At 34.6% G+C, this 15,409-nt stretch overlaps 1 non-coding gene across 1 annotated transcript; it reads right to left on the bottom strand.

Annotated features, from left to right (window-relative positions):
• Positions 1-14,191: 14,191 nt before the first annotated feature.
• Positions 14,192-14,310, bottom strand: LOC120601299 (5S ribosomal RNA). The gene has a single exon (XR_005652418.1). It is a non-coding gene; the product is annotated as a 5S ribosomal RNA (ribosomal RNA).
• Positions 14,311-15,409: the final 1,099 nt, after the last annotated feature.

The raw sequence follows: 15,409 nt of genomic DNA, 5'->3' as shown, positions 1-15,409 counted from the left end.
GTGTATCACCAATTATCTTCTTCTAGCCTTCTTTCATTTTGCCCCTAATAATTTCGTGATCATCTACTTTATGCAAGGGACTATATGATGCGGTGTGGACATGCTAACTAACCCTAAATTGCTTTTTAAAAGAAAGGTTAAGTTATTTACTGAATGCTAGTTAGAAAATGAGTAGAAAAATGAGTAGAAAATTAGTTGAAAAAAAAAAAAACCAGAAGGTAAGGGAAACAAGACTTGTATATGGAAATTGCACAAGGGACAAATGATAATTACAGTAAGTGAAGAGTGCTAGAGTATAGTGAGGACAGAACTCCCTGGTCAGAATGACTGGGTTGGAGTCCTTGCTTCACCACTTAAGAGTTCTGTGACTTTGGTTCAATTACTTAACTCTTTAAATTTGTTTTCTGTAAAATGAGGATACAATTATAACCACCTCAACAGGTTGGCTCGAGGGTTTAAAACAACTCTTAAACAATTTAACTCGTTGACTAGCACATAGTAAATACTCAATAAATTGCCTACAGAAGGTATAAGTGATACTGTGAGAGATGAGAACAAGAAATTAAAATTTAATTAAATTTTAACAAATTTCAAACAAAGGAATATTTAAAATAGTTGGGTTTTTTTTTTTTTGGTGCTACAGCACTTGTGTTAATATGATTTTGTCTGTAATGCCTATTGCTCACTGCATTCCTTATGTACTTTATCTTACACGTTTCTTGGAATTTGTGATTGAGACTGCTAGTTGCTCTCAATATCCATTTTTCTTCTTTAGAAATAGAATGTTGATTTTAGCTGATCGCCTTGAATCCCATTTAAGAGACTACATTCCCTAGACTCCTTTGCAACTTCATGTGACTATATAATTAAGTTCTGACCAAAGAGATATAAATACATATGATGTGTGGAGCTTTAAGGCATTTTCCCCTTTCCCTTCCTTGTTGCCTGGAGTGTGAATATGAGAGCTGGAGCTCTAGCAGCCATACTGGGTTATGAATCAGCCTGCTAAAGATTCTGAGGCAGTAAGGTACGAGTAGCCTGGGTCCCCGATAACCATGGCACTGCCATCTCAACTGAAGACTGCCTACTTTTAGAGTTCTTTAATGAAAGAAATAAACTTCTATTTTACTCAAGATGTTATTTTCTTTGTTATTTTTGTTACTATCTTTACATGCAGCTGTGCCTAATTCTGATATAGGCTGCTTTTCAGTTACCTTCCTTTGATAATTTCCTTAAAATTTCTCTATTTTACTTGTATTCTTATCTAAGATTTTCCAAAATTTACTCATAAAGGGCAGCAGGTACTCCAAATAAGTTGAATTATCATTTTATTTTCAAAATTTATCGTATTAATTAGTGTTGTAATATTCTGTTAATTGGAAGCACAACCTCATTGTTTTCTACATTACATTAATCTCTTCATTATCCTGACAAACACGGGCAAACAATAGTTTTGCTGGATAGGAAGGTAGAAAAGTGGATAATTAATCATGCATTGGAGAGAATTGTGAAAGAATAACATTGTTAAAGGAGATTAAAAAAAATGTTACTTTCCTCAAGAGTAACTTGAAAAGGGGTGAGTTATTTTAATGTAGACTTCATCATGAGAGGTAAGAAAAAGTAGGTTGAAAAAGTAGTGTTTGTGTTCAGATGCTTCAATCACAATGCAGGAAGGCTGCCCCCTTTAGAAGCAATTGTAGTGTGTAAGTAAGAGGCCAACATGGATGGAACACAGTAATCAAGATTTAATAAGCATGGGTCACAAAGGCTGCGTAACTCGTTGAAGCTGAATTTGGAAGATGAACAACGCAGACCCGTAACCATGGAAACACAATGGGCCAAGGATAATTCTAAACCTCTGATCAGTTTTTGCTTAATATTAAATGCCACCTGGAAAAGAAGGAAAATAAAGTGCTGAGAATACCCAGATGTACACTTTACAAACCCTTTTAAAGACAAATAAGCAGAGAGATGTTGAACATTTTCCATGACTAAAGGCAGGCCCATCTGCCAAAACCTGTCTGTCCAATCAGACACAGGAATGAGTTCTCACAGAGGAAGTGACAGGACTAGAAAAGTTTTCATTCTTCTGTTGGTATAAAAGATAGAAAATCAAAGTTACTACAGACACCTGATCAGAAATGTGACTGATAGAAATGAAATAATGTGGACACTTATAGACCATTTAGTCTATCATTGTGCTGAGAGAAGAGGGTTATAATGTTACTAAAGTTCAAACTATTTTCATTTTGTTCAATGAACAACCATTTATTGGCAGCTTCTATGTGCTCAGGACTGCATTTGGCAGCTGCAGCCCACCTGAGACATGTTCTGACATGGGCACACCGCATCAGGAGGCATGTGAAGATGGTCTCTGGAAAGTATAATGCATTTCACAGAAGTCTTGGTACTCATGCTCAACACCACACAAGGAAACTCTCTCAGACTTTCATTTGCAATATGTTTATTCTGATTTTATACACAATTGTGTTAAATCTGAATCTCTATTTACCAAGCATCTACACAGATTAGAAGCGAAAACTAAGAAGAAACAAAGACACTAAGATAATAAGCACATTGACGCTAGTAAAAATGACAAGTGTGACCACTGAGTACATGAGTGATGAATAACAACAAGAAAAGAGATTTAAATATTTTTAAATAAAAAAAAATAAGTGTTGGTAAGTATGTGGAGAAGAGGGAACCCTCGTACACTGTTGGTAGGATTGCAAATGGTATAGCCACTATGGAAAACAATTTGGAGGGTCCTCAAAAAATTAAAAATAGAACTCCTTTTGACCCAGCAATTGCACTTCTAGGTATTTATCCAAGGAAAATCTAAACACTAATTCATAAAGATCTATGCACCCCTATGTTCATGGTAGCACAATTTACAATAACCAAGATATGGAAGTACCTATCAATAGATGATTGTATAAAGAAGTTATGGTTCATATATACAATGGAATATTACTCAGCCAAAAAAAAAAAATTGAAATATTACCATTTGCTACAACATCCTGGACCTAGAGAGTATTATTTTGAGTGAAATAAGTCAGACAGAGAAAGATAAATACCATATGATTTCACTTATATGTGGAATCTAAAGAACAAAAGGAACAAACTAAACAAAAACAGACACAGAGAACAAACTGGTGATTGCCAGAGGGGAGGGGTGTTGGGAAGGCTGGGTAAAAAAGGTGAAGAGATGATAAAATACAAATTAGTAGTTACAAAAATAGTCACGGGGACCTAGAATACAGCATAGGGAATATAGTCAATATTATTGTCATGGTGATGTGTAGGGCCAGATGGGTGCCAGAGTAATTGGAGGGATCACTTCATTGATTATATAAGTGTCTAACCATTATACTGTATACCTGAAACTAATAAAAAAAAATACTTTTTTAAAAAATGATGAAAACCTTGAAAATAATAATTTGCAATCATTAGCTTTAGAAGTTGATGACCCTACTTAACTCATAAGCCATGAAACATCATATTATATAATAGAGGCCAATAACTGATGATAACTAACTTTTACTGAGTCCTTACTATGTGCTAGGCACTGGGTAGGCATTTTTAATATATTTATTATTTAATTCTTGAGACAACCATGTATTACAAATACTATTATTGCCCTTATTTACATATACATTAAGGATGTCTCAGGTATTTTAATTAATTTGTAATGTGTCAGTAAGCTTTGGGGGTGGAGGGCTAAAAGTGATTCAAACTCTGGTCTCTAGGATTACAAAACCCATGCTTTTTAGAATATTTTTATAGCACCCCCTTCACTATCCTATGCTGCATCTCAAAAGAGAAATATTGTTTTAAACCCAGTTACTTTGTATCTAGAAGGGAAGTGAGCTAATCAAGGTATATTTGCAATGACTAGATTTATTGAAAGTTTGGCATATGCCAAGAGCCAGAATTATATGTATTATTTCATTTACCAGCACAGATAAAGCAGAGGAAAACTACTAGTATCCCTGTTAAACTGCCATAGGGACTAAGTTTTCGGGAAGTTTCACTTGTCCATAGTCACATGACTTTTAAATAGTGGAGTGGAGTTGAGATTTAGAACCAGGTATTCCTATATCCAGAGCATGGTGTCCCTGGCTGCATGGAGAAACACGGGCTCTCTCCTTCACCTGAACTCAGACTTTCATCTCAGTCTCTCCCAGACTTCTCCAGCTCCTTTTTCTTTTAACGCAAGCATTTCTCGTTTTGCAGTCCTTGCACATTTAATCATATCCTTATGGTCTGCTTCTAAGAGAACCTGGACTAACATAGTTATTTGGTATCTGCTCAAAAATTTGAAAAAAGAAGACTCACTGGTAGTTGGTGGCATATTATTTTGAATTACTGAAAGGTATAGGTTGACAATCCCTTTAAAAGAATTCTGTTCCTTGGTATCCAGAAACTTCCATCTTATTGTTTATGTAAAAAAAATACAATTAAATTGGGCCTATTCAAAGAACGGTGTCGCTCCGATATTGACAAGGTCCTAAAAGAAGTTGGTGCAGGGCATTGCAAGGTACTGACTGATTCCAAAGCAGCGCCTGCCCTGCAGAGGGGTCCGTCTGGGTACTTGGGCGCTATACTGTCTGTGAAGTAGAGGCCGGACACTTGTCAGAGGTATAGACTCATGTCCTGTTTTGTGAGGACGGTCTAGCGAATACTGGTTGTTGCCTCTATCAGACTATTTGATGCGACTTTTTCCTAGGTTCTGGCCAGTTTTCCTGCCTGTCTTAGTGTTGGGAGATGTTTTGATAATATTTTTTCATTTTCAGGTCTATTATAGCAAGTTAAGCCCTATTTTAACTTCACTATAAATTTGAGTTAAAGTTAAGTGAATGCAACTTTAACCTAAATTTAGGTGCATCACTTTTTCAAAAATTTGAAGTATTCTTTATGAAAAAAAAAATTAGTTTTTGTGGGACTGTATAATCTCCAAGTTTCCTTGGAGATCTAATGGTCTTTGAGTCTATGTATTTCTAAGTATGTAGTGAAATCTATTTCTTCTATTGATGTAAGGCCTGTGATTTTATTAACTTGGGGGATGATAATAGATGGTCTCTGACTACTGTCAAGCATTTTATATGTTCACGAATATAGAAATAAAAAGACAAATGTATTTATATTCTAAAAGATTAGGTATATATTTCTTGATTTGGGCAACTCAAAAAACAGAAAATATAAACAACCTGTGATAATTTAATCACAATCAACAAAAGTAGCTGTATCAGTTTATATTGTTGTGTTAACAATTTACCACTAATTTAGTGGTTTAACGCAAATGTATCATCTTACAGTTCTGGAGGTCAAAAGGCTAAAATAGGTTTGCAGGGCTGTATTCTTTCTGAAGGCTATGGGGAGAATACATTTCCTTGCCTTTTGAGCTTTTCAGAGGCTGCCTGAATTTTCTGGCTTGTGGCCCCTACCTCCATCTTCAGGCCAATAGTGTGACATCTTCAAATGTCTGTCCCTGTCTCCCCTGCTTCAGTCACCACATCTTCTTCTCTGCCTCTGTTGTCACATTGCCTTCTTTGACTCTCCCTGCCTCCCTCTTATAAGGACCTTGTGATTACGTTAGGTCCACTAAGATAATCCAGGATAATCTCCCCATCTCAAGATGCTTAACTCAATCGCATCTGCAAAGTCCCTTTGGCCATGTAAGGTAATAACATATTCACAGTTTTTTGGAGATTAGAACAAGTGCATCTTTGGGAAATCATTATCCTGCCTACCACAGTGGTCTTCATAGTAATAGTAGATACAAGCTAAAACAATGAGCATTTAAAAAAAATACAAGTATTCCATATTTGTCTGGTGGGAATATAAATGGTTAAATTCTATAAGACATTTTAATAATATGCATCAAAGAATTTCAAAATAGCTATATCCTTTGATCTCCCAATACACACACACACAATACTGTTTATCAGAAAGAAATTTAGTTACAAAAAATGGAAACAACTTAATGCATCACAAGAGAATTAGTTAAACACATTTTGATATATCCAGAATAATGTACCAAAAGCATCTTTAGCAAAATCATTTTTGAAGAATATTTAAAAATATGGGAAAGCCTTTATGGGATTTTAATAAGTAAAAAAAAAGAAGTTATACCTATTATATACTATATGACCCAAATATTTTAAATTACATATTAAAATATTTACATATAGGCATATATAAAGGCTGAATGGATATATAGAAAAATTCTTACTCTTTACATTTCGGTAGTGGAGTTTAAGTAATTTTAATTTTTGTAGATATACTTCCTTATATTTTCCAGTTTCTAAGTTGAGCATGAATTGTTATAATAATAAGAATAAATATGTTTTTATAAATTTCAGTAATCTTAATCTATTGGGATAAAGATTTTGAAGAAGTAAGTTAATTATGTAAGCATACTAATCATAGCTTCAAAGATGATAAAGCAGAGATGGATGAATGGATGGATGATGGACAAATGGATGGATTGACTATATCATTTTAGTTGTGACCATCACAAATGCTTTTCAAGCCTCTGTTGTTGCTCAGAAACACTCAGACATCTTATTTTTCTGATTGCTTTACTTTGGTATTAATATTGTTAATTACTTAAACTTTTACTTATGTAAAATTTAGAAGATTTATTTTTCCTGTGTGCCTACTTAGTGAAACTCCTTTTAAAATGTATTAATATTGTCATTGGTTATCTTGCTGTCAGATTTTTGTTTGTAGAATTACCATATTTCTATAAGCACATTATTTAAAAATGAAACCATGCAATTATACAGACATAGAAGAAACTTCTGTAGCAAATCTTTGCATTGCCCCAGCAATTTTATTATATAAGGAAATGAATGCTCAATTAGCCAGAAAGCTTGAGGAGTAATCAAAAAAGCCAGTTCCCCAATTATGCCAGTTAGTAAACATTTGTACATTTAATACTAGTTTGTACTAAGATCATAGAAATACACTTTAAATATATAGTCTTTAAATATATACTCTTCTTTATAGTAGCCCAGATAGCTTATTTTTAGTAACTGGGAGACAGTCAAGACATTTCTTTAAGTTATTCAGTTATTCAATAGGTCAGCAACAAAGATTCAACAAAATTACTTTTTTTGGAAGTAGAACGCACAGTATATTTGACCCGTAATGTAGACTCAGTGGGTATTAGAACTATAGTGATCTTGGAAGTGATTTTACATGGAGTGCAAGCATTGCTTCTGCAGTAATCTTGACATTTTTCAGTGTTTAGCCCCAAGAAATAGGTATAGCAAATGACCGGTTAACTGCAGAATCAACTGAAAACATTCTTTCAGTGATTGTTTTAACATTCTAGTGAATTTAAGCACCTCATGTGTGTAGGTCCAAGAAGGGAGAATCATTAGTATCATGATAATAATAGAATATTTACCAGAGGCCATCCAGAAGTCCTGTGCCATGACTTCCGTCACTTAGCCCTTTAGGCTTCAGTTTTCTCCTTCTCAGTGGAGGGTAGGTGAGAATGGTCGGGGCTTCAAATGTCTAAGTGACTCCTCCAATGTCTTAGAGAGAAGAGATTTGGGATTTCAACTGGATTCCCTTTTGACAATTAAGCAATGTCCAAACATGAGTTGTCAATGCCAGAGAGAAAGCAGGTAAGTATCTCATATGAGGATTTTGGGAAATTTATCTGAGAGAAAAGAAAACAGAAGGGAAGCCTATTTTTAAATATGTGCAGAGCCATCATCCAGTGGGCTAGAGTCAAAGGATCTGGGGAACGTAACCAAATGCTAGGCAGTGTCCTACACAGAGAGGGCAGATGGCATAGGTGCTTTGAAGTAGAAGGGAAGAAAATATTGGTTCCATAGAAGATAAGACAACTTACATAAACAGTGGAACAGGCTGCCATATGCAAGGTGGAATGATCCTTGACAGTGATAATAAGAGAAATCCAGGAAATCTGATATGTTATGGAAAAAATTTATGGATGGAGCGAGAGACTGGACTACAAAACTTTTCTTGCTTTTAGAGTCTATTTTTCAATAATCAGGAGAATAGTATTTTATGAATAGAGATTAACAGACTTAAAGTTTATTTATTTTATTTTTGTTACATGCCTAGACAAACCATTGAGGAGTGGAATGACCATGTTTTTAGTCAAAGTTTTGATTCCCCCTAAGTGTGTGACCTTGATCAAGCCACTTGAAGTCTCTAAGTTTCCTCATCTGTAATACCGACTATCTATCTAATTATTGAGTTTGTTGTGAGGTCAAATTAGAAAATATACATATATGAAACCTGGATGTGAAACCCCTTTGCATTGCTGAGGGTGCTAGACAATCATTTCCCTCATGTTATTAGTATTTTTATTATAACTTCTTTAATTGATCATAAAATAGGAACTTTCTCCTATTTTCATAACTACCCTGAAAAGGATTACTTATTTCTATTTTACAATTTAAAAATGAGACTAACTGCAGGTTAAATTACTAGTCATATCTAAACCCAGAATAGGACACAGAATTTCTTCTAAGCATAGAAATGAAGATGCTCTTTTCAGGTAAAGAAGATATTTCTATGAGCTTCTTCATTTCAACTCACTGTGCTTGAAACTGGTGTTCAAGGTTACTGGTGTCTGATGTGTAATTTGAACAGCAAATGAGTGAAAGCTGAAAAATGACAGAGAGAAGTAATGGAGCCAAACTAAGGGGTAATTCACAGGGGAAAAGGAGAGAGTATTTGTAAATTGCACAAGATTGGCTGGCTTCTAAGCAATCCTGACTGAGTTCAACCACTTGAGGAGCAATTATGAGATGGTGGATTACTTAATTTGACATAGATTTTATTAGACTTTAAGCTGTCTCTCTCTATATCTCTTGGAAAGGTCATATTTTCAATTTTTCCAGTGGGTGAAGAAAAAATTGCCTTTCATTAACTTCAGACATTTTTCTCTTCACTATTTGTGAAGGACTGAGAGTTTGAGAATGAAAGTAAAAGACATATTCTATATTTCTTAGCTGTTGGAAGTAGGAGAAGAAAATAGAAGGCAGGAGGAACAGAAAAAACACAAAAAGATGACACAAGTCCTGCCAAAAGCAGTAAAAAATAAACCTGAAAAATTACCTGAGCTACCCAGAATACTCACCACTTGAAAAATGCAATCGTCATTATTACAGAAATGAAGAAAGCCACAGGGTGTTGAGCACTCAATTGATCACTGAGATGTGGGCAGCTCAGGAAAGTCTGTGGCGTGGCATGTTGTTCCTGAGAGAATACACACAATTATGGGGAATGGCTTCATTTCCTATACTGCTGTGATTCCTGATGGATAAATTTGTCTTTCACAAGTAATGAAAATGACTCTCACAACAGAAGTTAATGGAAAATAAAATTCTTAAGGGTTTTGTGTAGGATTGTTTTCATAAGATTGTCATAGCACTTAAATTTTTTACTAAGTATTAATTTGAAAGGTAAATAGGATGGTAATTGAAAAGGAAACATAATAGTCACAAAGGAGCACTGTTGAAAGGAAAAGATGATTGGTGAGTATGATGTTTTTAAAGCAGAAATGTCAGAAGTCGATCTGTTTATATAATAATCATGATCATAATAAATGATTTTTACTTAATGGGCAATTGCTTAGACAAGGAAGATTAAATGTTTTTTTTGGAAGGAAATGAAATTTTTAGCAAATTTTGTCATCGTGCTATCATTTGGCAGTAGAGAATGCCAGGGAACAAACCAAGAAAATTGACTTACAAGGCATGATTACCAGCAAAGGAACATCACAAATGAATAGGAGAGAAAGGCTTACTGAGGAAAAGATTGCATTTTTATGGAGTCACTTTTGTTTCTCCTCTCCAGAATTTAAAGGCCACCAAGCAACACTTCTCTATTCCATTTCTCTTTTAACATTCTCTAACTTTCTTCCATTGATGCTGGCAAACTTCTTGAAAATTATGGAGAAGATATCTGAGTTCTAATCTCACCAAGATAGCACAGAATATTCTAGTGTTGTTTGTCATCTTGTGACATTCTTTATGTTGTCATGTATTCAAGTCTTGATTTGTTTAAAGATCTATCCCAGCTATACTGAGATTTTAATTTAATGGTCCGTTGACGAGAACCTCTAATTTCAGAGGTAGCACAACAATTTGGCTGTAACCTCAGACGTCGAGATTCATACTGCTAACATGTGGCAAACCAAAAAGAACCCAGGTCTTGAGTCTAAGAGGAAGATAACATATTCCGCCTCTTTTCTTTCCCTCCTTCAACTGAAATTTGTACTTGTAAAAACTCAATATATGTATCAATGACATCAGTGCTTCTACTTCCTTATGGTATGCTAAGCTATATAATAAGGAGGCATTAATAAATAAGGATAACAGGGTGTTATAAATTTTATGACACAACTAATATTTGGAAAGTATTTTCAACAATTTATTTTATTTTGATCAGTGGATTTACTTATGCTTACAACTTCTAGAAATGAATTTGGGTACAGTCCATAAGGGAAAGAAAACAAATTCATAGCTAGCTGATTCAGATGCAAATGAAGGCCCACAGGTGGGTGAAACTTTCTTTTTACATTGAGTTGTCTTTCTGTACATACGAAGGCTGCCTCCTGTGGCAGCATCTTTTTTTTCCCAGTCTCTTGTTCTTCTTTTAGATTCTCCTCTTCTTTAGCCTCTGTCACCTCTGCAAGGTCCAACCAACTTCATTCTGGTAGCAAGTTTCAGTGTCTCTGAGGTAAAGGTGAAGTGTGAATGACAGTTCCCATGGCCAGTGATAGGTTCTCAACATCCCTTAAGGCAAGAGGCTGCTTTTTCCCAGTATCTACAAATGGACCATCTACAGTATACACATTCAAGTGTGTTTCATAGCAACATGTTAGTAAACAAGGAAATAAACAAAGTCTCTGCTTTACTAAAAACCCCTCCCCATCACAGTAAGTAGCATCTGGGAACAAAGGAGTGAGAGGAAACAAACTGATCATCGATTTTCCCGACATCATCTTACCCTAACATGTGTGATGAGTATCCATTTCAAAGAACTTTGTGATGCCATCCTCATATTGGCTCTTGAATTATTTAGGCTAATGTAGACTTGTTTTAAAGTTGATGTCACCTTGGAAATAAACTGCTGTAATTTCCTGTACCTTCAGAAGGATGGAAAAACTGGGCTTACTTAATATTAAAAATGTCAATTCAGTTAAAAACCAATTAGTCTTGTCCGTTACTACCAGGCGTAAGTGCTAATCCTATAAAATTCGGCTTTTTATTTTCGCTGCTTACAATGTCTCCTTTTTCTGTTGCTACTTTAAAATAACTGAGACAAGATGAATGGATTTTGAGATTATCAAGCTAAGCAAAATAACTCAGACAGAAAAAGTTCAGGACCATATGATTTCACTCATATGTGGGATGTAAAACTGAAAGCAACAAATGAACAAGACAAACAAACAAAAACTCACAGACACACACGACAGTTTAGTGGTTACCAGAGGGATAGGGAGAAGGGAAAGAGGTAGAGAAGGGTAAAGGGATTAAATATATGGTGACGGAAGATTTGACTGTGGGCGGTGAATACACAATGAAATATACAGATGATGTATTATTGAATTGTACACTTGAGACCTATATAATTTTATTAACCAATGTCACCCCAATAAATTTAATTTAAAAAACTGAGAAAGCATTACTTCCCACCTATTTCACTGGGTTGATATGAGCAGGAAATGAGATAATGTATGGGAAACTGCTTTCAAAAGTACAAATAAAGAATTATGTAATTGTAGAGTAGCATCTTTTTAAAGTAAGAATTCAAATGATGCCCTCCCCACCTTTTAATCTGTGTAGGTTGAGTGCCAGGGACTACTGGAAATTCAGCCAGTATTTAATTTCGCTTTTTCCCTTTTTGATAGAACTTTGATTTAGTTGGGATAGCCATGTACCCAGCTAAGAAATCACATTCTCAGTCTCCCTTGCAGGTAAAGACAGCTTCACAGATTTAATCACCCAGGTATAGGTAGAAGTTATTGGATAAGATCTCTGAAATTTTAAAAGAATAACCTCAGACGGCACGTGCCCTTTGTCCTCTCCTCTCGCTCCTTTTTCCTTCATGGAATGTGGATGTTTCGGCTAGAACTACAGAAATCATTTTCTGCCTTGTGGTGACTTTAAGGCTAGAAACCACCAGAAAGCATAGTACAGTGGAAAAACTCCAGGTCCCTGGGCTCATCGATCAGAACCTGGAGCTGATGCGTCAAGTCCTGGGGATACCCAGCTCTAAACTGGTCATGCTACATGGAAAAAGGATCTCTATCTTGCTTAATCCACTTTTTCATGTATTTATTATTGACAATCAGGGTAGTTTCTAACAGGAACAAGATAACTGTAGTATCTATAGTTTCTATTAGTTGATTTTTTAAGTACACGTATTCCCAATGGTAATATTTGATATTTCTACTGGCATCCCATATGCGTCTTACATGTTCCTCTGACATTTGACATGCAAGTACTCTAACAATTCATCCTTCTCACAAAAGCGCTTTATCTTTTATTCTTAAACTCAGTGAAAGGCATCATTATGCTCTTAGTTGATGAAGCCAAAATGTGGTGCCATCCTTTTACCTCCCTGGAGATATTAATTATACCTTCTTATCAATTCTCAACTCTGTACTTGGCTTTTAAAACCTTCTTTATCTCTTATGCAGTTCTTAGTGATCCTTCTAAATTGCCTGTAATTCCCCAGATTAAATTGAATTTAAACTTCTTACTACCTGGAGGAGTATGTCTCTACTTTTTCCCTTATCATGACATACATAGAAAATAATATGCATCTTGGGGTAAATGGATGAGATTACTTGTCTGGAGTGACCACCCTGAGAACTTTCATTGTACCTTCAGCCACCCCAGAGCTGTTATTCATGAATGTATATCTTTAACAGATTTAGCATGCCAGCCAAATGTGGTGCACTGTTTGGGAAACTTTGGCTTGGAAGATACAAAGTCAAAATATCTTGACATGTCATACAAAGCTCTGGGAGGATCCAGTCTTTGCTTTCCCTTCCAAACTCATCTCAAGCTGCATTACTTTTCTGCTCCTTCCATCACCCTCCATGATTTTATCTCTTACCTTTTTCAACGCATGGTTTTATATATATATACACACATGCACATTTGTATATATATATTGTATTATATAGCTCATATACATAAGATGTATAAATACGTGTGTATGTATATACACACATATATGTGTTTTTGTGTCTGTAATACCTATATCTATACCTATCTCTGGTAATTCTGAATTTTTTTCATGGAATTGTCAATTTTTTTCATCCTCTTGGCCTCTGCTTTCTCACATCATTCCCAACTCCAATGTACATATTAAATATCAACTAATCTTTTCAAATTCAATTAAACTGTTGTCTCCTTTATGAAGCCTTTTCTTCTGCCTCAGATATAATTGATCTTTTCCTTTGTATATCCACTGGTCCTTGTTAGAACTTCCGTAACACTTTATTGCTTTTTTAATTGACATATTACTCTCCCTGTATGAGACTATAGATTAACAGAAGTCAGGGGCCATGTAACACTTATTGTTGTACCCAGTATCTATTTACAGCCATGCCTGACTCATGATATGCAATAAATATTTGTCAAATATTGTTTGTTCACTTAAAAATATAAAATACTTTGGGGAAATATTCAGAAAAATTAGGCCATGTTTATAGATCCTACAGACTGAAAATATACATTTACCTTGCTTAAGGGTGCTAGTTAAAAATAAAAGCCCTCAAATTTGTCCCCCAAATATGTCCCCCAACTGTTATACTCTATGGACTGTGGCTAATTTTAAAGATGAATGCTACATTTGACATAGTTCTTGAGTTATTTTGGCTTTATCTCTCTAGTTATAGATATAGCTTTAAAGTTTTAAAATGTAAGGCTTTAAATTACTTGGCTCTCATTTGAGAAAATGAATGTTTAGCTTGCTTGAAGATCTATATATCCCTGGTATTTGGTATTTGCTAAAAACCATGAACTTTACTATTGACACTTTATAAAAATTATTTAAAAGTATTAAATTAAATTAATTATTATTATTATTTTTTTTAGGCGAGGCAACCCTTGGTTGACCTAATAGATTGCAAGGACCTTGTCAGTTTATAATCCCTTATTTTTTTATTTTTCACTTTTTATGCCTACAGCACCTGGTCTTCTTAGGTGTTCTCCCATCCAAGTACTAACCAGGCCCAACCCTGCTTAGCTTCCGAGATCAGATGGGATCGGGCTTGTTCAGGGTAGCATGGCTATAGACTTAAAAGTATTTTAAAATCTCCAGCCCATCCCAAGAATGATAATGACTCTGGAAATCAGAGTAAAAGCAAAAAGAATTTAATTCATAGAAACATCTGCACACTGGGTTAATTAATTTTTATGGAGTAGATGGGAGCAAGTAACTTTCCATCCTCCTTGTGTTCTTTTTGTAATTTCCAATGAATGTACTACATTCTAAGTGCTACTTCTCATCGAGACAAGCATATTTACATCTCTAAAGAACAAGAAGCTTCATTATATCAAGGTAGAAACATCTTCCATGGATATGATATTCTCATAAGTGATTTCCATTAAAGAAATTTATTGCTGAAGGGAAATTGGCTGTATCTATCAAAATTTAAAATGCACATCCCTTTATGTAAAGCATTGTTTATACTAGTAAGATTTGGGGAACAAATGCCCAATAGGGAACTGATTAAATGCATTATGGAATATTCACTTTTATATGGGCTGATATGGAAATATCATAAATATCATAACATTGTTATAATATTTAGTGAATTAAACTGGTGCAAAAGTGTGCATAGAATGCTATTTTTATCAAAAAGCAGAGTATGTATGTATCATTTGTAAAGGCTTACTATTTCTCTAGAAAGATACACAAGAAACTGGTAAAAGTACTGGCTCAGAGGAGGGGAGCCTGGTAACCAAGGAAGAGAAAAAAGATTCGGATTTATCTTTCACTGTTTATGTATTTTATCTTTTGAATAATATGTCAAGTACATTCATTACCTATTAAACAAACAGGCAAACAGGAATGTATTTCAAAGAAACTATATTCTTATTTCGAAAAAAATGAAATTCATATATCTAGGACAAGGTCTCAACTAGTCAGTTTCAATAAGCTACATAGAAATTTGGCAAAAGATTAAGATCACAGACTTTATCTCTGAAGTTACTAATGAGGGTTTATGCTCTTGTATTAGGAAGATGTATGTATTTTTTTTAAAACTCTAAATTTCCATAGCTTTATCGATTCTATAAACCTGTATATGTCTATATACATGTATATGTACATGTGTATATATATATATACATATTGATATATGTACATGTGTGTATATATATATACACACATA

Source organism: Pteropus medius, unplaced genomic scaffold (genome assembly GCF_902729225.1).
Source record: "Pteropus medius unplaced genomic scaffold, Ma_sr-lr_union100, whole genome shotgun sequence".
Lineage (NCBI taxonomy): Eukaryota > Metazoa > Chordata > Mammalia > Chiroptera > Pteropodidae > Pteropus > Pteropus medius.
Note: the sequence above shows the minus strand (reverse complement) of the source record. Positions and strands in the feature narration are given on the sequence as shown.